The sequence below is a fragment of the Ovis aries genome, chromosome 4 (assembly GCF_016772045.2).
Source record: "Ovis aries strain OAR_USU_Benz2616 breed Rambouillet chromosome 4, ARS-UI_Ramb_v3.0, whole genome shotgun sequence".
Lineage (NCBI taxonomy): Eukaryota > Metazoa > Chordata > Mammalia > Artiodactyla > Bovidae > Ovis > Ovis aries.
In genome coordinates this window covers 49,594,479-49,619,924 of record NC_056057.1, presented here as the reverse complement: position 1 = coordinate 49,619,924, position 25,446 = coordinate 49,594,479, and the positions used below count along the sequence as shown (strand labels likewise).

Below are 25,446 nucleotides of genomic sequence, written 5' to 3'. Positions count from 1 at the left end.
GTGTGAATGTACTTAACACTATTGATCTGTACACATAAAAGTGGCTTAGATAGAGCATTTTATATGTATTTTACCACCATTTGAAAAAAGATAATGTGCAAAATTTCACATTTATACATAAAGATGGTTGTCTAAAGCCTAATTTCAAAAGTATAAGTGAAGAACCTTTACCAGAAATGCAGTCTAGTACCTTCAGGGGCCAATTAATATCATCATATAATCAGATAAGGTCCAGAATGCAAAAGTCCCTGGTAATGGACTTCAATTTAATCTAAGGCACAAATGGCTAATATCAGCAGAGTAATTGTCCTTCTTATATGCAGGAATTGTCTGCTGTACTTGATAACCCCCAGGACATCTCCCCAACTGGGAAGCACTTGTTTTCTGGGTTCTGAGAAAATATGTCTTCAAATAAACTTGTACTCATAATCTTCAACTCTAGTGACCAAATTTGGTACCTGGAGTTGAAGGCAATGCCAGACCACTGAGAATAGGAAGACCACAGCAAGGACCAAGGGGCTCTGACATACACATAGTTAAAAAGCATTGTATCATCTTTTTCTTTATCATACCTCCCAGCCACTGTGTGAGGAAAATCAGAATGAAAGGGAGAGTAAAGTTTCCAGAAATGAGAAAATAATACCTTTGTTCACAATAACTTTGAGTCTCAGATCCTGTTTAAGAGAACAGACAAATCACTTATGAAAATAAAATGCATTTATGTTGGAAAGATGATACAATAAGGAATTATCTAGTTAAAGTGTTTACAAACTTCAACATATTTGTCAACTATTCAGTGGAAGTTGGACAGTTGCTTGCTGGCATTTGTACATTATATTTTAGCACAGAGCGGAGGTTGGCAAACTTGGGTGTACATCACAATCATCTGAGGAACTTTTAATTTGGGTGTCTTGGAGTTAGCCCAGACCAGTTAATCAGAATCTCTGAGAAATGTCTCCAGGTAATTCCAACGTGCAACCAAGGCTGAGAACCACTGACAGAAATATTCTCCACTTCAGTGCATATAATCCTTGTGGGGCTTTCCCCTCCCTCAGCAGAAACTTGGTTTTGTAGGTTTGGGCTTTTCCCAAGATTTGTATTTCTTACATGCATCTCAGGTAATGCTGATGCCTATGGCTCTGGTGCACACTTAGAGAAATACTACTATAGTGGCTGATATTCCTGATTTTTTCATCCTAATCACAAATCTCTTCTGCTTCCCAACAAACCCTGTTCCCCTGGACTTTGCTAATAGGGCTCTTTAACCAAGCTAATAATTTTTATTGCTTGGCCTCTGGAACTTGCTCAAGATCTTCGCATATGACTTACATGACTCTAAAATGGCCACATAATCCAATGAAGTCCTGACAAAGGTTAAACAGAGTGGGACAATTACATCATGGCCTCTCCATGTTATGATTTTGTTAATAACTCTTTGAGTCATACTTTAGAAAATGACAACACAATATTCAACACTATTACCAACATCAAAATGTATCATTAGTGTTGTTCTACTGAGTCATTATGAACCTGAGAATATCTTTAAGTAAACTTTTGCATAAATAACCCTCTGAAGTAAGCATTTGTATTTTTTCTTCTGAAGTTTTGTGTTTATTAAATTTTACCATGATTATGGTTTACTGCTGCTCAATGAATCACCTTAATGTCACTGGCAAAGGATGGACATATGTCTGTTTCATGACTCAAGTTGCAAGAATATGAAATATGAAATATTCTGATGCTCACAGCAGGTCCTATACATTCACACTTTCTACTCCCAACTTTACCATCAAGTTGGTGGAGCAGAAGGACCTGCGCTCATCTCCTCCTGTGAGAACACCAAAATCTCAACTGACTGTTGAATAGCCATTGACAGGGGGCTGTTGGAACCCACTGAAAAAAGATAAACCACATCCAAGGACAAAGGAGAAGCTGCAAAGATGGTAGGGGCAAAATCACGATAAAATCAAATCCTATATCCACCAGGTGGGTGACCCAGAAACTGGAGAACAATAATACCAAATAAGTTCTTGCACTTTTGTGAAGGTTCTGTGCCCTGCATCAGTCTTCCCAACATGGGGGATCCAGCAAAAAGACTGGGAATCCCCAGGGAATCCGACTTGAAGGACAGTGGGATTTGATTAAGAACTTCCACAGGACTGGAGGAAACAGAGGGCACAAACAAAATCTTGTGCACATCAAGATCCAATAAAGAGAGCAGTGACCCTACAAGAGACTGAGATAGACTTGACTGTGAGTGTTTGAGGGTCTTTTGTGGAAGTGTGGGTCAGAAGTGGCCTGCTGCAGGGGCAGGGGCACTGGCAGCAGCAGTCCTGGGAGGCACGTATTGGTATATGTCCTTTTTGGAGTTCACCAATAGCCCTACCATAAAGCCTGTAGACTCCAGGACTGAGCTTACAAATAGCAAACAACAAACAGGGTGGGAGCATAGCCCCACACATCAGCAGATAGTTAGATTAAAGATTTACTGAGCATGGCCCTGCCCAACAAAGCAAGACTCAGTTCTTCCCAGAGCCAGTCCCTCATCAGAAATCTTGCTCAAGCCTCTTATCCTCATCCAGCAGAGTGTAGACAGAAGAATCAAGAATTGTAACCCTATAGCCTACAGAACAAAAATCTCAATTACAGAGATACAACCAAAATGACCACATGGATCACAGCATTGTGTAACTCAGTGAAGCTATGAGCCATGCCTTCCAGGGCCACCCAAGCCACGTGGGTCATAGTGGAGAGTTATGACAAAATGTGGTCCATTAGAAAAGGGAATGACAAACCACTTCAATATTCTTGCCTCAAGAACCCCATGAACATTATGAAAAGGCAAAAAGATATAATACTGGACTATGAGCCCCCCAGGTTGGTAGGTGTCCAATATGCTACTGGGGAAGAGTGGAGAAACAGCTCCAAAAAGAATGAAGAGGCTGGGCCAAAACAGAAATGATGTTCAGTTGTGTCTGGCAGTGAAAGAAAAGTCTGATCTGATGCTGTAAAAAATAATATTTCATAGGAGCTTGGAATGTCAGGCCCAGGAATCAAGATACATTGGATGTGGTCAAGCAGAAGACGGTAAGAGTGAACATCAGCATTTTAGGAATCAGTGAACTAAAATGGACGGGAATGGGCGAATTTAATTCAGATGACTATTTTATCTACTACTGTGGGCAAGAATCCCTTAGGAGAAATGGAGTAGCCCTCACAGTCAACAAAAGAGTCCAAAATGCAGTATGGGTGCAATCTCAAAAATGACAGAATGATCTCAGTACATTTCCAAGGTAAACGATTCAACATCAGAGTAATCCAAGTCTATGCCCCAACAACTAATGCCAAAGAAGCTACAGTCCAGTGGTTCTATGAAGACCTATAAGACCTTCTAGAACTAACACCAAGAAAAAATGTACTTCTCATCATAGATTAGAATGCAAAAGTAAGAAGTCAAGAGATACCTGGAGTAACAGGCAAGTTTGGCCTTGGAGTACAAAATGAAGCAGGGCAAAGGCTAATAGTTTTTTGCCAAGAGAATGCACTGGTCATAGCAAACACCCCCTTTCAACAACACAAGAGAAGACTTTACACATGGACATCACCAGATGATCAATGGCAAAATCAGATTGATTATATTCTTTCCAGTCAAAGATGGAGAGGCTCTATACAGTTAGCAAAAACAAGATGTGGAGCTGACTGTGGCTCAGATCATGAACTCCATATTGCAAAATTCAGGCTTAAATTGAAGAAAGCAGGGAAAATCATTAGACCATTCAGGTATGGCCTAAATCAAATCCCTTATAATTATACAGTGGAGGTGATAATTGATCCAAGGGATTAGATCTGGTAGACAGAATGCCTGAAGAACTTTAAACAGAGGTTCATAACCTTGTATAGGAGGTGGTGACCAAAACCATTCTTAAGAAAAATGCAAAAAGGCAAAGTGGTTGTCTGAGGAGGCTTACAAATGGCTGAGAAAAGAGAAATGAAAAGCAAAGGAGAAAGGGAAAGATATACCCAACTAAATGAGGAGTTTCAAAGAATAGCAAGGAGAGATAAGAAAGTCTGTTTAAGGGAGCAATGCAAAGAAATGGAGGAAAACAATAGAATGGGAAAGACTAGAGATATCTTCAAGAAAATTTCATGGGACTATTTCACAGAAAAACAGAAAGGACTTAACAGAAGCAGAGGAGATTAAGAAGAGGTGGCAAGAAGACACAGACGAACTGTATGAAAAAGGTCTTAATGACCTGGTTAACCACATGGTGTGATCACTCACCTAAAGCCAGACATCCTGGAGTGTGAAGTCAAGTGGGCCTTAGAAAACATTACTACGAACAAGTTATCGAATTCCAGCTGAGCTGTTTAAAATCCTAAAAGATGTTGCTATTAAAGTGCTGCATTCAATATGCCAGCAAATTTGCAAAACTCAGCAGTGGCCATAAGACTGTAAAAGTCAGTTTTTATTCCAAACCCAAAGAAAGGCAATGCCAAAAAATGTTCAAACTACTATACAGTTGTGCTCATGCTAGCAAAGTAATGCTCACAATCCTTCAAACTAGGCTTCAGCAGTATGTGAACTGAGAATTTACAGGTATAAAAGCTGAATTTTAAAAAGGCAGAGGAACCAGAGATCAAATTGCCAACATCCATTGTGTCACAGAAGAAGCAAGAGAATTCCAAAACTAAAAATATACTCTGCTTCATTGACTATGCAAAAGTCTTTGACTGTGTGGATCACAACAAACTGTGGAAAACTCTTTAAAGAGATGGGAATACCAGACCTCTCTAATGAGAAACCTGTATGTAGGACAAGAAGCAACAGCTAGAACTGGTCATGGAACAATGGACTGGTTCAAATTGGGAAAGGAAGTACATCAAGGCTATATATTGTCACCCTGCTTGTTTAACTTCTTTGCAGAGTACACTATTTGAAATGCCAGGCTGGATGAATCACAATCTGGAATCAAGATGGCTGCCAGGAGGAATATCAACAACCTCAGATATGCAGATGATTCCATCTAATGGCAGAAAGCAAAGAGGAACTGAAGAGCCTCTTGATGAGGGTGCAAAAGCTGGGTTAAAACTCAGTATTCAAAAGACTTAGATCATAACATCCAGTTCCATCACTTCATGGCAAATAGACGGGAAAAAAGTGAAAGCAGTGACAGATTTTATCTTCTTGGGCTCCAAAATCACTGCAGATGGTGACTGCATCCATGAAATTAAAATATGCTTGCTCCTTGGAAGGAAAGCTGTGACAAACCTAGACAGTGTATTAAAAAACAGAGACAACACTTTGCCAACAAAGGTCTCTATAGTCAAAGCTATGGATTTTCCAGTAGTCATGTTCAGATGTGAGAGTTGGGCCATAAAGAAGGCTGAGCACCAAAGAATTGCTGTTTTGGAATTGTGGTGCTGAAGAAGACTCTGAGAGTCCCTGGGACAGCAAGAAGGTCAAACCAGTCAATTGTAAAGGAAATCAACACTGAATACTCTCTGGAAGGACTGACGCTGAAGCTGAAGCTCCAATACTTTGGCCACCTGATGTGAAGTGCTCACTCATTGGAAAAGAACATGATGCTGGGAAAGATTGAGGGAAGGAGAAGAAGGGGGTGACAGAGGGTGAGCTGCATAGATAGCATCACTGACTCAATGGACATGAGTTTGAGCAAACACCAGGAGATAGTGAGGGACAGGGAAGCCTGGCATGCTGCAGTCCATGAGGTCACAAAGAGTTGGACCCAGCTGACGACTAGGCTACAACAACAGCATTTCCCCAGGCTCACCTAGAACTCTATATGCCTGTTTGAATAATCATACTGGAATGGAGTGGTCAGAGTTAGTTTAACACTGTGGAGTGAAAGAGAATGGGCTTTGGAAAGAGATGAACCTGGTTCAGACTCCCTGCTCCACTCCTAGCTGTGTGATCTTAGGCAATAACTTCATCTTGTAGCACTTGTTTTTTTCTCCTGTAAATGTTCAGCTAAAATACCCCTCTCAAAGGAGCATTTTGTCAAGGAGTAAATGGAATGCAGACATGTTTAATACATTGGCTGACACATAGTAAGATGCTTGATAAATAGTGTTGTTTTCCTTTCCTGCTATATATGATCAATAACGTGAACAGCTGAGAATATAAATACAGATATTTTTCTAATCTGATGAACTCAAAGAAATTATGGGAAAGGAAGAATAATTCAAACTAGTGTTGGACTAACTTGCAGAAGTTCACTCAACCAAGGGTGACTGGGTTAACCCTAGCATCAGGTGATGTTGGGCATGGGCCATTTTGGGTCCTGGCTGGGATTTAAGCCAGGAGACCTAAGGCCAAGGCTGAGAATGAGGCACAGTATGAAGCCAAGGAGATCAACCTGAGCCAAGGGGAGACAGAGGCTGGTGCTCAAGGCAGCAGAGGTCAACACTGAGCGACAGCCAGTCCTCAGAGAACCTGGAAGAAGCCTAGAAGGAGGCAAAGGGTTGGCCTCAAGGAATAAACCAGAAGCCCAAGATCTGCATGGGGAAGGTAGCGGAGCCTAGACAAGGTGGGACTCCAGAGCAGCAAGGCCAAAGCTAAGATCGTTTATGAGATGGCTTATAGTCTTCAAAAATCACTCTTGTCTTTTTATATTAGCCTGACTAAACTTTTCTGTCCTCATCATAGTCTCTCTTTCTGGTAGGCTTTCTTTGATGGGCATAAAAGTATCTTTCTATAATTAGATCCTATCCTAGGAAGTACAGGTTAAATAATGTAACTCCAAAATCTCAGTGGCTTAACATGATAAAAGTTTATCTTAAGCTCCTATCACAGTTTCACCATAAGTCTGTGGAGGTGGGTAGGAAGGGGACTTTGCTTCATGTACTTACAAAAGGACATTATTGTTCATTCATCCTATATATAATGGTTTCCCATTCTAACCCTCTCCTAAATCCCCCCTCCTTGGCAACTGCAAGTTTGTCTTCTATGTCTGTGAGTCTGTTTCTCTTTTGTAGATAAGTTCATTTGTGTCATATTCTAGATTCACACATAAGTGATATCATGTGGTATTTGTCTTTCTCTTTCTGACTTCACTTCGTATGATAATCTCAAGGTCCATCCATGTGGCTGAAAATGGCATTATTTCATTCTTTTTTATGACTGAGTAATATTCCATTGTTTACACACACACACACAAACACACTACATCTTCTTTATCCATTCATCTGTTGATGGACATTTAGGGTGTTTGCATATTTTTGGCTATTATAAATAGTCCTGCTATGAACATAGGAATGCATGTATCATTTTAAATTATAGTTTTGTCCAAAAATATGCTCTAGGAATGGTACTGCTGGATCATATGGTAACTCTATTTGTTTTTTAAGGAAGCTCCATATTGTTCTCCATAATCACGGCACCAATTTACATTCCCACCAACAGTGTGGGAGGGTGTCCTTTTCTCCATACACTCTCCGGCATTTGTTATTCATAAACATTTTAATGATGGCCTTCTGACTGGTGTGAGTGGGATCTCATCGTAGTTTTGACTTATATTTCTATAATAATTAGTAATCCAACAGGGATTCTTAATTATTTTCCTTATTCCTTTTTTTGGTCACATATTCTTTTGGAAGTTAGTTGGAATTGTATGGACTTTATCTTAGCATAAGATTTAATTATATAAAAGAAAATGCACAGTATTACAAAGGAAACCAACTAAATCCTAATACTGTTAGCAAAATAGTAAGAATACAAAACTGTGATAAAAGTAATGCATGTGCTTCTTTATCGATGTATGATATCTTTCATCCAGGGTATCATCTTTGGAGGACTTACAAAGTGTCACTGAGTGCTCACTGCTAAACCTGAATCAGGGTCAGCCCCACAGTTGGGTATTTATTTAGCACGTGCTTCTGTATGCTGTTCTGATTATCTGCCACGGTGCAAAACTACCCTTCCCCCCAAAACACGTAGTGACTTAAAACAATCTTTTTATTGTGCCGGGCAATTTGTCTCGGATCTACATGGCATCCTCTAGGGAAGCTGGAGCTTCCACTGGGCATCTTCCAAGATGGCATCTGTATTCACATGCTTGGCACGACAGTGCTGCTCGACCCCCGTCTCCACATAGCTTAGGCTTCTCACAGCATGGCGGTCTCACGGTGCTCATACTTCCCAGATGGTACCTGGCTTCTGAGATCAAGTATTCCAAGAGACAGAAGTGGAAGATGAGAGCATGAATAAGGATACTTTGCTAACAGCCTAATTCTGGGAAATTATGAGAAAGGAAAAATAATTCAAGCTAGTATTATACTACGCTCAGAAGTTCACTCAGTCAGTGGTGACCTGGTTAACTCTAGCATCAGGTGATGTTAAATAGGGGCCGCAGCCTCACTACTGCCATAGTTTCCTGGTCAAAATACTCAAAGCACTAACTTAGATTCAGAGGGGAATGAACAATGACCTCACCTCTCAATGGGAGGGATGTCAAAGAAATTGTGTTCATCTTTAATATGCCATATATTGAATATATAAAATCTCATTTAATCTGTGTAATAACACTATGAAGTAGACATCACTGTCTGCTTTTTACTGATGAGACAGACCACAAAGAAGTATTTTGTCCAAAGTCACAAACCTAGTGAGTTTGAAGCTACTAGGCTAGTCTGATTGCGATGACTGGGCTCTTAACTACTTTGTATTCTTTATTCCACTCGACTTAAATCTACTACTTGAAAAGCAACACAGAATCTATCAGAAAAGTAAAACAGTAGTGCATTATAGAAGAACCGTTGGTTGCCTACCCAACATTCATTCTCTCCCTCCTCCCAGACTTATTCGGAAATGCAAATCATATCACTGAAGGGCCATATTCAACAGTTAGGTTTAACCGTGTTTTGTTCAATGAGATACAAGAAGCAGTATTGTGTGATTTTCAGACAGTGTCATTAAAGAGAGTTCTTGATCTTCTGGATGTCATGCCGATGTGATCACTGGCACTCAGTAGCAATGTTGTAATGTGAGGGAACTTGCTAAAGTGACAGAGTACCAGGTGGCACTAGTAGTAAAGAACCCACCCGCCAGTGAGTGTAGGAGATATAAGAGACCTGGGTTTGATCCCTGGGTCGGGAAGATCCCCTGGAGGAGGGCTTGGCAACCCACTCCAGTATTCTTGCCTACGGAATCCAGTGGACCGAGAAGCCTGGCAGGCTTAGTCCATAGAGTTGCAAACACTTGAGTTGGACATGACTGAAGCGACATAGCATGCATAAAGCAGCAGAGTAGTAACACAGTTGAAACCCGAATCTTGATGATCATGGAGTTGCCGTATTGGTCTTGGGCAGCTGCCTCTGGACTTTGTTAATTGAGGGAGAAATAACATTATATCTTGGTCTGCATTCTCAGTTGCTGAGTTGTACCCAACTCTTTGTGACCCTATGAACTGTAGCTTCTGCCAGGCTACTCTATCTGTGGGATTCTCCAGGCAAGATATTGGAGTGGGTTGCCATTTCCTTCTCCAGGGGATTTTCCTGACACAGGGAGAGAAACAACATCTCCTGCATTTGCAGGTGGATTCTTTACCACCAAGGCACCTGAGAAGCCCGTACTTGGTCTATGCCACAGTAACTTAGAGTTTTCTGTTTCTTACAGTTGAACCTAATCCTAAATAATATAGATGAGATGTGTGTATAAGTATAAACTTAGTCATGACAGCTTAACCTTAATGGAAGTTTAAGGTTACAGGAAATCAGCAATAAACCAAAACTGCGTTATAAAGAAGAGGTGTATGAGAATAGCTCAGGAAAGATTAGAACACTCTATGTATTTGTCCACTTTAAAATATTACAGAGTGTTGAGCATGTTTGCCAAAACATTGGAGACCAGTTCAGTGCAGTTCAGTCACTCAGTTATGTGCGACTCTTTGCAGCCCCATGAATTGCATCACGCCAGGCCTCCCTGTCCATCACTAACTTCTGGAGTTCACCAAAACCCATGTCCATTGAATCAGCGATGCTCTCCAACCATCTCATCCTCTGTTGTCCCCTTCTCCTCTTGCCCTCAATCTTTCCCAGCATCAGGGTCTTTTCAAATGAGTCTGCTCTTCACATCAGGTGGCCAAAGTGTTGGAGTTTCAGCTTCAGCATCAGTCCCTCCAATGAACACCCAGGACTGATCTCTTTTAGGATGGACTGGTTGGATCTCCTTGCAGCCCAAGGGACTATCAAGAGTCTTCTCCAACACCACAGTTCAAAAGCATCAATTCTTCGGGCTCAGCTTTCTTTATAGTCCAACTCTCACATCCATACATGACCACTGGAAAAACCATAGCCTTGACTAGACGGACCTTTGTTGGCAAAGTAATGTCTCTGCTTTTTAATATGCTATCTAGGTTGGTCATAACTTTCCTTCCAAGTGATAAGGGTCTCTTAATTTCATGGCTGCAATCACCATATGCAGTGATTTTGAAGCCCAGAAAAAATAAAGTCTGAGACTGTTTCCACTGTTTCCCCATCTATTTCCCATGAAGTGATGGGACCAGATGCCATGATCTTTGTTTTCTGAATGTTGAGCTTTAAGCAAACTTTTTTGCTCTCCTCTTTCACTTTCATCAAGAGGCTCTTTAGTTCTTCTTCACTTTCTGCCATAAGGGTGGTGTCATCTGCATATTGGAGTTTATTGATATTTCTCCCAGCAATCTTGATTCCAGGTTGTGCTTCTTCCAGCCCAGCGTTTCTCATGATGTACTCTGCATAGAAGTTAAATAAGCAGGGTGACAATATACAGCCTTGATGTACTCCTTTTCCTATTTGGAACCAGTCTGTTGTTCCATGTCCAGTTCTAACTGCTGTTTCCTGATCTGCATACAGGTTTCTCAAGAGGCAGGTCAGGTGGTCTGGTATTCCCATGTCTCTCAGAATTTTCCACAGTTTATTGTGATCCATACAGTCAAAGGCTTTGGCATAGTCAATAAAGCAGAAATAGATGTTTTTCTGGAACTCACTTCCTTTTCCCACGATCCAGCGGATGTTGGCAGTTTGATCTCTAGTTCCTTTGCTTTTTCTAAAATCAGCTTGAACATCTGCAAGTTCATGGTTCACGTATTGCTGAAGCCTAGCTTGGAGAATTTTGAACATTACTTTACTAGAGTGTGAGATGAGTGCAATTGTGTGGTAGTTTGAGCATTCTTTGGCATTGCCTTTCTTTGGGATTGGAATGAAAACTGACCTTTTCCAGTCCTGTGGCCACTGCTGAGTTTTCCAAATTTGCTGGCATATTGAGTGCAGCACTTTCACAGCATCATCTTTCAGGATTTGAAATAGCTCAACTGGAATTCCATCACCTCCACTAGCTTAGTTTGTAGTGATGCTTTCTAAGGCCCACTTGATTTCACATTCCAGGATGTCTGGCTCTAGGTGAGTGATCACACCATCATGATTATCTTGGTCGTGAAGATCTTTTTTGTACAGTTCTTCTGTGTATTCTTGCCACCTCTTCTTAATATCTTCTGCTCCTGTTAGGTCCATACCATTTCTGTCCTTTATTGAGCCCATATTTGCATGAAATGTTACTTTGGTTTCTCTAATTTTCTTGAAGAGATCTCTAGTTTCCCATTCTATTGTTTTCCTCTATTTCTTTGCATTGATCACTGAGGAAGGCTTTCTTATCTCTCCTTGCTGTTCTTTGGAACTCTGCATTCAAATGGGTATATCTTTCCTTTTCTCCTTTGCTTTTTGCTTTCCTTCTTTTCACAGCTATTTGTAAGGCCTCCTCAGACAGACATTTTGCTTTTTTGCATTTCTTTTTCTTGGGGATGGTCTTGATACCTGTCTCCTGTACAGTGTCACAAACTTCCATCCATAGTTCATCAGGCACTCTATCAGATCTAATCCCTTAAATCTATTTCTCACTTCCACTGTACAATCATAAGGGATTTGACTTAGATCATACCTGAATGATCTAGTGGTTTTCTCCACTTTCTTCAATTTCAGTCTGAATTTGGCAATAACGAGTTAATGATCTGAGCCATAGTCAGCTCCCGCTCTTGTTTTTGCTAACTGTATAGAGCTTCTCCATCTTTGGCTACAAAGAATATAATCAATCTGATTATGTGTCGACCATCTGGTGATGTCCATGTGTAGAGTCTTCTCTGTGTTGTTGGAAGAGGGTGTTAGCTATGACCAGTGCGTTCTCTTGGCAGAACTCTATTAGCCTTTGCCCTGCTTCATTTTGTACTACAAGGCCAAATTTGCCTGTTACTCCAGGTGTTTCTCGACTTGCTACTTTTGCATTCCAGTCCCCTATAATGAAAAGGACATCTTTTTTGGGTGTTAGTTCTAGAAGGTGTTGCGGAAGCAAATCCAAAAGCCATGTTTGTCTTCAATACATAAAAATAGGGCTGCCTTGACAGAAACTTATAAACTGTCTCCCTCCCATGTTTGTTGACTATTGGTGATGTTTCCTTAGGATTGGTTCTTGGTCCAATAGGCTTTTTATTTCCTTTGGTGGTTTATGTAATGGAATACAGAAGTAACTCATTATATTCCTAAAATAAAATTTCAGTGTAAGAAGAGAGGCCCTTAATTTGGAATGGTTTTGATTTAGTTGGAGAAGTTATCAGAGACCATGCATAGAAATAAATTTCACCCACTGAAATGAGAACACCTCTTTGTGCCTCAGTGTGCCTCAGTGAAGGAGCTAGACAAGATAGTCCCCAGGGTTCATTCTACTCTTGAGGATGAAAAACCATATGACTATGATAGTCAAAGTTGAAAAATTTTCAGTAGCTTTTAGCCGTTATATGGATATGTTATTAAACTGAAACAGTTGTAAAAGAAAAAACATAAAGTTTGGTTTTTTTTTTACCATAATTTTGTGGTAGCTCTCCCGTGAGCATATAGGTCAGCATTCTTAGTTGCAAATGGAAAATTCTGCCTGATTTAAGCAAAAAAGAAATTTCTCAAAAGGCTCTTGGAGCAACTCAAGCATCTCCAGGCAGGCCATGCTTAAAACCCAGGTGAGAATCAGAGCCCAAATCACATCTAAGGACATATGACAGCAACATGTCTGCTGCTCCCACTAAATGCCTGGCTGCCCCTGGAGGCTCCAGAGGGCACAGATGAATTCTTGACCCTTCCAGCTCTTTGCCTCACTCATTCCAGATTTGAAGTCTTGAGCAGAAACACCTGATTGGCCAAGACTGGATTACACCTGAGCCCAAACTTCCAGAGACAGTGAAATCAAGGATCATTCTCTGAAGTCTATAAAATAGGGAAATCCCCCAAACACACGCAAGGGCTCCTTCAAATTTCCACTACATCTGCTATACTTAGCGTTATCTCTATCAAGTGTACCTACAGATGTATTTATTATATAGGTTCTACTGCATATGTCAGAGACTCAAAGCAACTGTGACTTACATAAGGCAGACATTTATCTTCTCTCATGTTACAGTCAAGAAATAGATGGTTCCAGACATGGCATGGAGCCATAAATTCATTCAGGGATCCAAGTTTTTTGCACATCCCATAGTTCTATGATACTTAGGATATTGCCTTTATCCAAACAGTCCAATATGACACACCAGCACATCCACATCCACATTGCAAGGAGTACGATAGAAAATGGAAGAAAGATGGGCCTGTTCTTACATTAAGACACATCCCAGAGTTGAACATACCTCCTATCATATGCAGTTGGCCAGCTCTTAGTAACATGATGATGCTTAATGGTACAGGAGGTTGAACAATGCCGTCTTTATACTGAACTTTATATTGGACGTCCCATGCAATGTCCACCAATCAAGGGTTCCATCACTATAAGAGAAGGGGAGAAAAGAAACTGGAGGACAACCAGTATTGAAGCAGTCGCTCTCTAGACAAATAGCAGGTTGAAATTTTAGCGAATAAGATTAGGTAAGAATATAATAGAATTTTCTGTGAAGGTTGCTGAACACAGTTAATTTAAAATGTGAGAAATGTTTCCAAATGCCTAAAAATGGGATAGTGTTTCATTTGCAAATGAGATGGGTTGAGAAAAAGGATAGTTCATGCTCAGTCTCAGACTTAATGTTTATATTCAGAAATGACAAAGGTTAACAGACTGGACTCAATGAAAGCTTAAGGGTCTTTCTTGAGGCAGATTGCTATAGTCAGGATTGTATGCTTGGCAGAATGTAGTGTGCCAATGCAAATGCCCCTCTGGGTCTTTGTAGAACATGCAGCAGCCCCTAAGGAGGTCAGAGAGACCTTGGGGTTAGAAGAAATGGAGAAAATACTGGGAAAAATTCACAGATGAGAAATACATGGGCAAACTGGGTGCAAGTTCAAAGCTGTGGAAATAGTATGGAGAGTTAGAGGGCACTTGTATGTCTGGATCATCTTGCAACATGCTTCTTGAGGCAAAGAGTAACTGGGCTCTAAGCCACTGGTGACAAGGGTGGAGCGCAGTGCCCAGAGAATGGCAGCTAGGTCAGAACCTCCCAGGACCGCTGCTGCCTGGCTCAGAGGCTCCTGGGCTGACTATTCTGAACCACACTTTCAGAAGCAGTCTTCAAGGAACTGATTTCCTAGGATAGCAGTAACGCTTGGTTCATTTCCAGCACCGTACATGTCCCAAAAGCTTTTTATAGACATCCTCTATTCTCAAGATTTCAGGTTTATTATAAAGCTATACATGTTATCCTAGCAAACTCTGTGTCACAGGGAGCTTTGGTTTAGTATTGGTGTTTTTGTTGCCTTCTACCCTTTTCCCACATTATATAAATATATTGAAAAACACTAATAAAAGCATAGATTCTGGGACTGTTACATTTCTAATAATAATTATAGTATTAATAGTAACTAGTATTTTTTATTGATTTAGTGCTTTACATGAACTTTCACATTTAAAAAAGTTGAGGTGTAATTGACATGCAACATTATATTAGTTTCAGGTGTACAACAAAATGATTCTATAATTGTATACATTGAGAAATGATCACCACAGTAAGTCTTGTTCGTGCTCATCACCACACATACAGAATTGTGTGTGTGTGTGTGTGTGTGTGTGTGTGTGCGATAAGAACTTTTAAGATTTACTCTCTTGGCAAATTTCAAATGTGCGATACAGTATGATTAACTATAGTTACCATGCTTTATATTATATCCCCATGATTTATTTATTCTATAATTGGAAGTTTGTAACTTTTATCTCCCTTTACCCATGTGGCCCACTCCCAACCCCTTCCTCTGGCAACCACCGATCTGTATCTATGAGGCCGGGCTTTTAGATTGCACATATTAGAGAGATCGTATGCATTTGTCTTTCTCTAGTATTTCACTTAGCATAGTGCCCCCAAGGTCCATTGATGTTGTTATAAATGGTGAAATTCTGTTCTTTTTAAAATAATCTTCCGCTGTGTATATATACCCCATTTTCTTTACCATTCATATATAGATGGACATTTAGGTTTTTCTGTATCTTGGCTATTGTAAGCAATGCTGCAAAGAACATGGGGTTTCTTCTACTCTTGGTCTACCACAATTTGACTCAGTGGACATGAGTCTGAGTGAACTCCGGGAGATGGTGATGGACAGGGAGGCCTGGCGTGCTGCGATTCATGGGGTTGCAAAGAGTCGGACACAACTGAGTGACTGAACTGAACTGAACTGAACCACAATTAGTTTAAGTTGTGGCAAGTACAAGGAGTATTTTTCAGGAAAAATGGATAACGATAATGGCCTATTTATTGCTTTCCCTAGTAAATAAAACAACATGTTTTAAATTCTTCTCTATTCCACCACTGAAGAATAACAAATCAACAGCCTTGTCCATTGATGGATGAATGGATAAGCAAAAATGTGGCAGATACACCCAATGGAATATTATTCAGCCTAAAATAGGACAGATATTCTGACATAAGGAATGATGTTGATAAACCTTGAAGGCATTATGCTAAGTGAAATAAGCCAGTCATAAAAAACCAAATACTGGGTAATTTCATTTATATGAGAACTAGAGTACTCACATTCACAGAGACAGAAAGTAGAACGGTGGTGGCCAGGGCCTGGAGAGAGGAGGGGAATGGGGAATTAGTGTTTAACAGGTATATTACTACCACCAATTTAATGGACAGAAATTTGAGCAGACTTTGGAAAACAGTGAAAGACAGAGGAGCCTGGAATGCTACCATCCCTGGGATCACAAAGAGTTGGATACAAGTTACCAACTGAACAATAACTCAAGATTAAAAGAGATTTGCAGATGAATGGTGATGATATCTGTACAACAGTGTTAATATACCCAATAGCACTGAATTGTACACTTAAAAATGGTTAAGATGGTAAATTTTGTGTTATGTGTTTTTTACCACAATAGCAAAAATTTGGAAAAAATTATCAGTAGCTTTATCTGAGTTCCCCATGGATACATTGGACTAGTCTTCTACATTATTATTTTCTAGTACCTACCTTTGGACTTCTTCAAGCACTGCTTTTATAACACTCTAAGTGCCTATGCTATGATATCTCAGGGTTTGATAGATTTATACTGTCTTTGTGGGGTTTATTCAACCCTCCTTTGTGGCTTCCTTTCAAACTCTATGTTTTTTCTTACTTGATTTTATCTTTATTTCTCAAATGTCTACTGCACTCAGATCCTGTGTCAGTGGCTGAGAGCACAGGATCTTCACTTAGACTGCCTGGATGAAGTCCTTGCTCTGCTGCTTCTTTCCTCTGGCCCTTGGATGAATGACTTAACCTACCTGTGTCTGTTTCCTCTTCTGTATAAGGGTGATAATAATAGTATCCAGACATGCTAGGAGATTTAAAGATTTAATGCACATAAAGGGCTGAGGCCAGTGCCTGTCACATAGTAAACACTTAATGAATATTCTCTATTCAGTTCAGTTCAATCGCTCAGTCGTGTCCTACTCTTTGCGATCCCATGAACTGCAGCACACCAGGCCTCCCTGTCCATCACCAACTCCCAGAGTTCACCCAAACTCATGTGCATCGAGTTGGTGATGCCATCCAGCCATCTCATCCTCTGTTGTCCCCTTCTGCTCCTGCCACCAATCCCTCCCAGCATCAGGGTCTTTTCCAAAGAGTTAACTCTTCGCATGAGGTGGCCAAAGTATTGGAGTTTCAGCTTCAACATCAGTCCTTCCAATGAACACCCAGGACTGATCTCCTTTAGGATGGACTGGTTGGATCTCTTTGCAGTCCAAGGGGCTCTCAGGAGTCTTCTCCAACACCACAGTTCAAAAGCATCAATTCTTTGGGGCTCAGCTTTCTTCACAGTCCAACTCTCACATCCATACATGACTACTGGAAAAGCCAGAGCCTTGACTACGACGGACCTTTGCTGGCAATGTAATATCTCTGCTTTTTAATATGCTATCTAGGTTGGTCATAACTTTCCTTCCAAGGAGTAAACATCTTTTAATTTCATGGCTGCAATCACCATCTGCAGTGATTTTGGAGCCCCCAAAACAAAGTCTGACACTGTTTCCACTGTTTCCCCATCTATTTCCCATGAAGTGGTGAGACCGGATGCCATGATCTTCGTTTTCTGAATGTTGAGCTTTAAGCCAACTTTTTCACTCTCCTCTTTCACTTTCATCAAGAGGCTTTTTGGTTCCTCTTCACTTTTTGCCATAAGGGTGGTGTCATCTGCACATCTGAGGTTATTGATATTTCTTCCAGCAATCTTGACTCCAGCTTGTGTTTCCTCCAGTCCAGCGTTTCTCATGATGTACTCTGCACAGAAGTTAAATAAGCAGGGTGACAATATACAGCTTGACGTACTCCTTTTCCTATTTGGAACCAGTCTGTTGTTCCATGTCCACTTCTAACAGTTGTTTCCTGACCTGCATATAGGTTTCTCAAGAGGCAGGTCAGGTGGTCTGTATTCCCATCTCTTTCAGAATTTTCCACAGTTTATTGTGATCCACATAGTCAAAGGCTTTGGCATAGTCAATAAACCAGAAATAGACATTTTTCTGGAACTCTCTTGCTTTTTTGATGATCCAGCGGATGTTGGCAATTTGATCTCTGGTTCCTCTGCCTTTTCTAAAACCAGCTTGAACATCTGGAAGTTCACGGTTCATATATTGCTGAATTCTCTATTACTATAATTAAATTATTATTATTTCTGGAAGTTCTTTCTGAGAGTCTTCAGTAGGAAGCATCTCTTGATGTTTCTAGCAGCCCTGCCTGCCCTTGTTCTGGTAAGAACACTTGTCTTTACTCTGGATGACTGCCATCCTAAGTGATTCTATTAATCCTGGTTCCACCTAGATTCCCAAGCACTGTATGGACATTTAACTCAGGCCTGACTAGTCATACAATATTTCATCCCTCTAAAAGCAGTGACTGGTTCAAAGTGTGGGCCTGGGACCCAAGAAGGGCCAATCAGAGTTCTTCTTTGGTCATGACAAGGAGATTCTGGAATATGGTAGTCTGTGTTTATGCCAGGGCTGCCAAGCTGAGACAATGGAAGCTTTGCGTTATAGGCAGCCATCTTCCCTGTCTGCACAGAGGAAGCCCATCTGAGATGGGAAGCAGTAAGGCCAACACCCAAAATGAAAAAGAGCCAAGAGATAGTGTGGTGGGCTAGGGAGGAGAGAGTGAGATATGGGCCTGTAACTTTGCGTTTTGGGGGCTGGCAACCCTCTGTCAGCTCCTATCCTGAACTTTCCAGGTCTGGGAGCGCACAAAGTATCATTTTGGCAAAGGTGGTTTGAGCTCAGCTGTTGTCACTGTAACTAAGAGACTCATGGCCAGGGTGCCCTTTACACTCTGTTTCTCCTTCTCCCTTCTCTTCCCTCCCTCCCATTTCTTTCTTCTCAGATCCTTGAGTGACAAGGCCCTTGTCCTGAACTGGGACTGTCAGATTCCTACTCTGTAAAGACCCATCTCTTTTCTTTTCTTGGTTCTGGAGTTTTCCACCTCTGGCTAATTTTCCTAATTTTCTTTGCTGGGATCACTAGCTGTGACCTAAAACTTTTGTTTCTTCTTAAATCTCTCCTCCACCCCCCCCTTTTTTTTTCCACCTCAGACAACGTCTCTGTCTTCCTGTAAGCAGGTGTATTTTTTCTCCTTTGCTTTTCTTCTGCATCTTTGCAGCTGGTACCTTTATGCCCTTCTTCTCTGACATTAATCTTTGGATATCTGCATAAATGTGTTTCTTTTTACTATAGAGGACACTGCCGTTTTATGTTTCATACCAGAAACACTTCCTGACTATGCATTCCTCATCTCTGGCTGTTCCCTATAACAAGTCAAATTATTGGTCCCTAAATGAAAACCACCAGCAAGTACCTAATTTCCCTCTCCTCACACCATCAGTTCTATTTCTCACTTATTCCTTTAGTCAAGCCTCAAACCAATACCTTTATCTAGAGCTGTTAAACTCTCAGAGGTATTTAAAGGCAAGTTTAGCTCTTACTTAGATTGTGATTCCAATTGATAAATGTAGAAGGAATGAAGAATACAGAAAGTCAACGTTAGGCCAGTATCTAGTAGGAAGTGTTACAGGTAAGAACCACTGACGTATATACTAAATTCAATGAGCAAATTATAAGGAGAAACAGGGTATTTGCATAGTCTCAAAGACTCTCCCCACAGGATATATATTGGTTATATAGGAGAAAATTAAAACTTCACACTAGAGAAACCTAGAAGACACCACCTTAACCAGATGATCAAGATGAACATCACCACTAGTAAGACATGTTAACGTCCTATGATGCACTGAGAAGTGTACAATATTTTTTCTGAGATGTTCTTGCCAAAAGTGTACAACCTCAGTTGAATCATGAAACATTATCAGGCAAACCCAAACTGAGTCACATTCTGTAAACTAACTGGCCAGTCCTCTTCAGCAGTGTCAAGGTCATGATAAGGAAACACTGAGGAACTATGCAGATCAGAGGACATGACGGAGCCAGGGGAACTGTGAGCACATTTGACCCCAGATTAGATCATGGATGAAAAAAAGGATAGGAGAGGACAAGTGGGAAAATTTGACCAACATCTACAAATTAGGTGATGCTGTTATAAATGTTAATTTTCTAACATGTCTTCCCCTTTGTAGACAGTTCCGAGGAGCTTTCCATCAGCTCTTCCGAAGGTCTGGGCAGGAGAAATCACCAGTTGTCCTTAGCAATTGTCAGCTCAGTTTCATACCCTTGTGTTGATTCTCCTTCCCTCCCTGTTCCCCTTCCCTGTCCTGCCCTATTGCTCCCCAAATCATATTCCTAAATAAGCAACTTACAAGTCCCAGGAAAGACGGTGACTGCAAGACCTGAATGTTTGGATGTGTTATGGATGTGAGGGAGAAGCTGATCTTGGGGCTTCTTTCATCTTACAACATTTCACCCTAATCACATATCCACACCAGTGCTTCTCTTGAAATTTCTCAAAAATGGGAGAATAATAAAATTGTGTATCCTTCACAACTACCTGGAGAACTTTCTCGGATACCAGCTGAAATCTACCATTGTTGAAGACAAAGTACAGCAAAGATGTGGTATTTGGCAAAATTGATATGAGGAACGTCCTTTGACCAGGTTTTGGCTCAACTGGAATTCAGTGACCAAAAAACAGGGGCCCGAATAATGAAAGAGGTTCTCTTAAAAGCCCAAGATATAGCAGTGGGAGATCACAATTTCAGATCCAACTTGGCTGAGTCCACTTCAGGGCAAGGCCAGTACTTGATACACATCAATATCACCATGGGGGTGGCTTTGGGATCATGGGATTATTTTGTGAAGTTGGTGGATGGCCCCTCACCTCCTCTTGAGGCACCAAAGACAGTGTAACCCACACCAAAGAAGATATTCAGGAGTTTCAAAACCCAACCATCACATTCACACTGTATGATGGGGGAATTCAGAATCCACAGTATATACTTTACTGTTGGTTTTCTAAAACAAACAAAAATTAGTTTTTATGAAACAAAATGACTTACCAGTTCCAAAGTCTTCATTTTTCAGAGAACCAAGGCCAAGATACCTTCCAAGAAAACAATAAAAGGACACAACGTTGAGACCATCATGGAAGCTCCAGGATGTCTGATAAGATTCTCTTCTGCTCTTTGTGCTCTCTGTCCCCCTTGCTCTTCTTTTTAATGGAAGGCTAAAATGGCCAGTCCTTTTTGAACAGTCTGCCCTAATTCTTCAACTTTCCTCTGCTCGCCCTCCTCTTCCCTGGCTCCATTTGTAGCTGGTAGTTCATCCTCACTAGGCTCTAAGCCAAAGCCAGCAGAAAACCGGCTGCTTAAACAGCCTTCCTGCTCCGGTTAAACGAACTCCCCCTGATTCGCTGCGGCCGTCACTGCCCTTGCCACTCTCCTCTCCTCTAACATCTGCATATCTGCGTTCACATGTAGCTCTGGCCACCCTTCCCTTCTGACCAGTAAAACTTCCACCGCAACCGCCCCATCTGTACCTTCAGGCCTTGCGGCTTTCCTCCAGAGCATCACCATTGACGTTTTATCAGCTTCTTTTCACACAACGCCACTCAGGCACTCATGCTCTTTGAACAAGGGTAGCGATGCTGTGGGGCAAATAGGGGAAATAATCAGTGAAGAAATAGTCCCTAAGGGCTGTCTGTTTGACTTCTTCAAGACAACAATAATATATTGATTCACTTGGAAAATATTTTTTTTTCCAGCGCCTGATAGTGCTTCGGTACTGGGAATACAGCAGTGAGTAAAACAGACAAAAGGCCCTGCCACATACAGCTTACATTTCAGTGAATAAGGATAACCGAGTGACAGAGTGGGGCTGAAGTGCTACATCTCTCTCTCCCTCTTTTTTAATACCTTTTTTCAATACCTTTTTTCCTCAATGGCAGGCAAAGCACTCAGTCTATATCTTAAGAGCTAAACTTTATCAGTCTTACCACTCAAGCTTAGAATTTGTTTGACCCACTACCCACAAGCCACCGGGGTTCTCCTCTGTTGCCAGAAATGTTGATACCTAAATGGTCTTCAGCTGTAAACTATTAAAGGCTGTTCGACCTACCTTTCCCTGCCTCAGCTGGGACTGCACAACCTAAAGGGCAGAAATTGTCTCTTGGAGCAGGAGGGAGGCTCAGTTCTCCAGTGTTTTCACTCTGAGCTGCAGCTCTCTTTCATTGATGCCTCTTCTGTTTGTGGTTGAAAATATTCTCAGCTCTGTAACTTAATATTTATTATAACAACAGAAGAAAACTCCTTACATAACAGCCTGCTTTAAAACCATTGCTATTCTTAGTGGAGAGACAGTTAGTTAATGAGACCATGAATACCTGTGATATCTGCATTGGAAGCAGTTCAGCTTCAAAGATGGGTAAGCTGGTTCAGAACGAGGCCAAGGGAGAGACAGTCTTTCTTATTTCCCCTCATTCCCTGCAAAGATAATGGAAAATAACTGGTTACTTTTTCAGTTTGAGGTGCTCTCTCTTTGGGAATTTATTGTTGTTTTTGAAGATAAAGAAATTTGTACTGCAGGCTCCAGATATAATGCTATCTAACTTTTCTGTTTCAAACATAATCTTGGGGAAGGGCATTTCCATTTCTCAATGGGATTTTAACAGTAGCGAACTCTCCAGCTGACTCGTCTTTACAAGATTCATCTTTCCAGGGCTTGCATTCTAACTACCCAAGATGATTTGGGGGATGGAAGATCTCCATCAGGGAGATTTGGTCCTTGGAAATTTACCTTTACAGATCACTTATGTTGGATTAACAATTACCTTTCTGTTATTAACAGCTTCTTAAATATAAATATTTTCTGGAAGGAGGTGCAGGAAAGGAAAAATTATTTTCTCTCTATTCTTCTAGTTTCTTGGCTGAGAACCCCTAGTAATGAAAGACATATTAACAAGAGAAAAATGAATGTAATTACATATGTACCAGGTACACTTGGCATCTTTCTGACCCAGAGATCGAACTTGTGTCTCTTGCATTACAGGGGAATTCATTACCACCTGAGCCAAGAGGGAAGCCCACAGAGTATCTTTTACATGGGAGATTTATCTCTCTTTCAGGAGGTCATATGTAGGTCAGACTGTTCTTGCACCAACTCTCAAGTACCTTAATTCAAAATAATCAGGATGCCAAAGTTGCATATTTGGAGGTGATGTATTCTGAATCCCCACAAAGGTAACAAATTGTTTTTTTTATGCATTAGTGAGTTCTGTCACATTAGTTTCCTCAACTTGAAAGAACTGAGCAGAATGAGCCTTGAATATCTCTCTTTTGGGGGAGGGAGGTATAAAGCCTTGAACTCTATGAGGGATAGGCATTGAGACAAGGTATGAGAGTCCCAAGGACGAAAAAGGGCCTGGGTGGCCTTGTGTGATTGTCAAGGATGTCAATAGGGTGATGTTGAGAGGATAGGGGAGGCCCTGGAGATGTTGTCTTTTCTGTCCTAAGGATTTTTGTGAAAAAGTTTAGTTCTTTATGTAATGTTCTAAGGATTTTTGGTTTTTTATTTTGTTTTCTTTTTAAAAAAATTTTATTGGAGTACATTTAGCTTACAGTATTACATTCTGCATACAGCAAAGTGAATCAGTTATACATATACATATATCCACTCTTTTTAAGCTTCTTTTCCATATAGGTAATTAAAGAGTCGTGAATAGAGATCCCTGTGCTATATAGTAGGTCCTTATTAGTTATCTTGTCCTAAGGATTTTGATGGCTCTCCTTCCTCTGCGGATATGTGTTGCTGCTTCTGGGAGTGAACCCCCCAGAACGCTACTCCCCAGGGTAAACTGTGTCTCTCAACCTTTTTACTCACTCTGAGTTAGTCCATACCATAGAAGCTTATCTAGGTTTGAGAATAAGCAATACTGTAATGGCCATTTGGCTTATGTATGGCTAATTTAACTTTGGTTTCCTCCAAAAGAAATGAAAAAGGCTAGCGCAAAGGTTATAAACAAGGTAAGTTCACCAGAGTGTGAAAGCGTTCTCCATTGTCTCCTTTATCTTCTAGATGCCTTTCTAGAGTTCAGGGGGCTTGACAGTCTGCAAAATGCCTTTTACTCCCCAAGTCAGAAAAAACTTACTCTTGCAAACAAGGCAATAATTTTACTACCCAGGAAGTTGTTTCTCTCAAACTGCTTATCTGGCTTTACAGCCTTGAAATTCTTATTACATCAACCCAGGGACAGAGCTCCCCTTATCTGTACTTATGCTTCTGGGCTGAATTTTCCATTTATGTCCTAGGGATGATGACCACCACACATTCCTGACCTTCAGGGGATGGGATGCACTTCTGTGAATAAGAGCAACTCCTTCTAGAGGGGACTTAATTGGACAGAGAAGAAGAAAAGTGTATCTATTGCCCTTTCTGGAATGAGGGAGCTTCTAATGCACCCCACAAGAGAGGGAGAGTTCCTGGCAGTATTTCTTTTAAAATTTACACTTTTAGGGTTAGTGGAACATGACAAAACAAACTTACATACAGGTTGCTTTATAAAGCTTAAATTAGTTTCCCATGTACTGGTAGTAAGGATATTTATAATAAATTCTCTTTAATTTCGTATATCTCAATTTCAAATTCTTGAATTTGTGATACTTTAGGAACACAGATTGCCTTTAAAATTGTGATTTTTAGAGCTGATTTGTTTTTCATTTTGATAAACTTTAAAAAAATACCTTCAGCAGTCTAGGAAATTATCTTTTCTACTTAGAGGGTAAAGCCTTGATGACAGTTTGTCTTCTTTATAACTCCCCTATCTTTTTGGAGCAGGTTGTGATTGAGGGCAGATTATTCTGATACTATTGCTTTGTCTCTGCAATATTTTGCAGCTGAAAAGTTTTTTCTGTTATCATTAAACATGTATCCTTGCTAAACACATGGTGGTAGTTCTCTAGATATAAATGAATTCTTTAGATTCTATTATTTCATATCAATAGCTCTTACATTTTAGCGTGCATTAACATTACCTGGGCAGATTTCTAAAATGTACATATCTGAGTATTACTCACAGGGCCTAAGACTGAGTAGCCTGTGGGGGAACCCAAGGAGCTGCATTTTAAGCTTTGCCTAAGAGCGTCATTCTAGGTGTAAATCAGTGCCTTAGAGCTGATATCTCAACCTCAGCACTATCGTCATTTTGGTTGGATGAATATTTGCTGTGGGAACTGTTCTCTGCATTGTAGGACTCCGCCTGCAATGTGGGAGACCTGGGTTTGATCTCTTGGTTGGGAAGATCCCCTAGAGAAGGGAACGGTTACCCACTCCAGTATTCTGGCCTGGAGAATTCCATGGACTCCATGGGTTCACAAAGAGTCGAGCATGACTGAGCAACTTTCACTTTCAACTAACCTCTGTCCGCTAGATAAATGCCAGTAGCATTCCCACACATCGTGGCAAACAAAAATGTCTCCAGACATTTTGTTCTTCCTCATTCAAACATCCTAGCCACTTAAGTATTCTCAAGAGTGTGGATTCTTATGGGACTCTGGTCCAAACTTAGTTTTCTCAG

The 25,446-nt window shown here is 40.7% G+C and overlaps 1 long non-coding RNA gene and 1 pseudogene across 3 annotated transcripts; one reads left to right on the top strand and one right to left on the bottom strand.

The window, feature by feature from the left end:
- Positions 1 to 6,768: 6,768 nt before the first annotated feature.
- Positions 6,769 to 22,124, bottom strand: LOC132659735 (uncharacterized). 3 transcript variants are annotated; one of them, XR_009600481.1, is made up of 5 exons: positions 21,993 to 22,124; positions 21,415 to 21,522; positions 20,936 to 20,979; positions 13,662 to 13,797; positions 6,769 to 8,176 (listed from the first exon to the last, which is right to left on the bottom strand). It is a non-coding gene; the product is annotated as an uncharacterized LOC132659735 (long non-coding RNA). The 3 variants fall into 3 exon arrangements; XR_009600483.1 differs by lacking the exon at positions 21,993 to 22,124 and adding an exon at positions 21,791 to 21,892; XR_009600482.1 differs by lacking the exon at positions 21,993 to 22,124 and adding an exon at positions 21,804 to 21,892.
- LOC101105745 (large ribosomal subunit protein uL22m-like) lies at positions 20,352 to 20,911 on the top strand (annotated as a pseudogene).
- Positions 22,125 to 25,446: the final 3,322 nt, after the last annotated feature.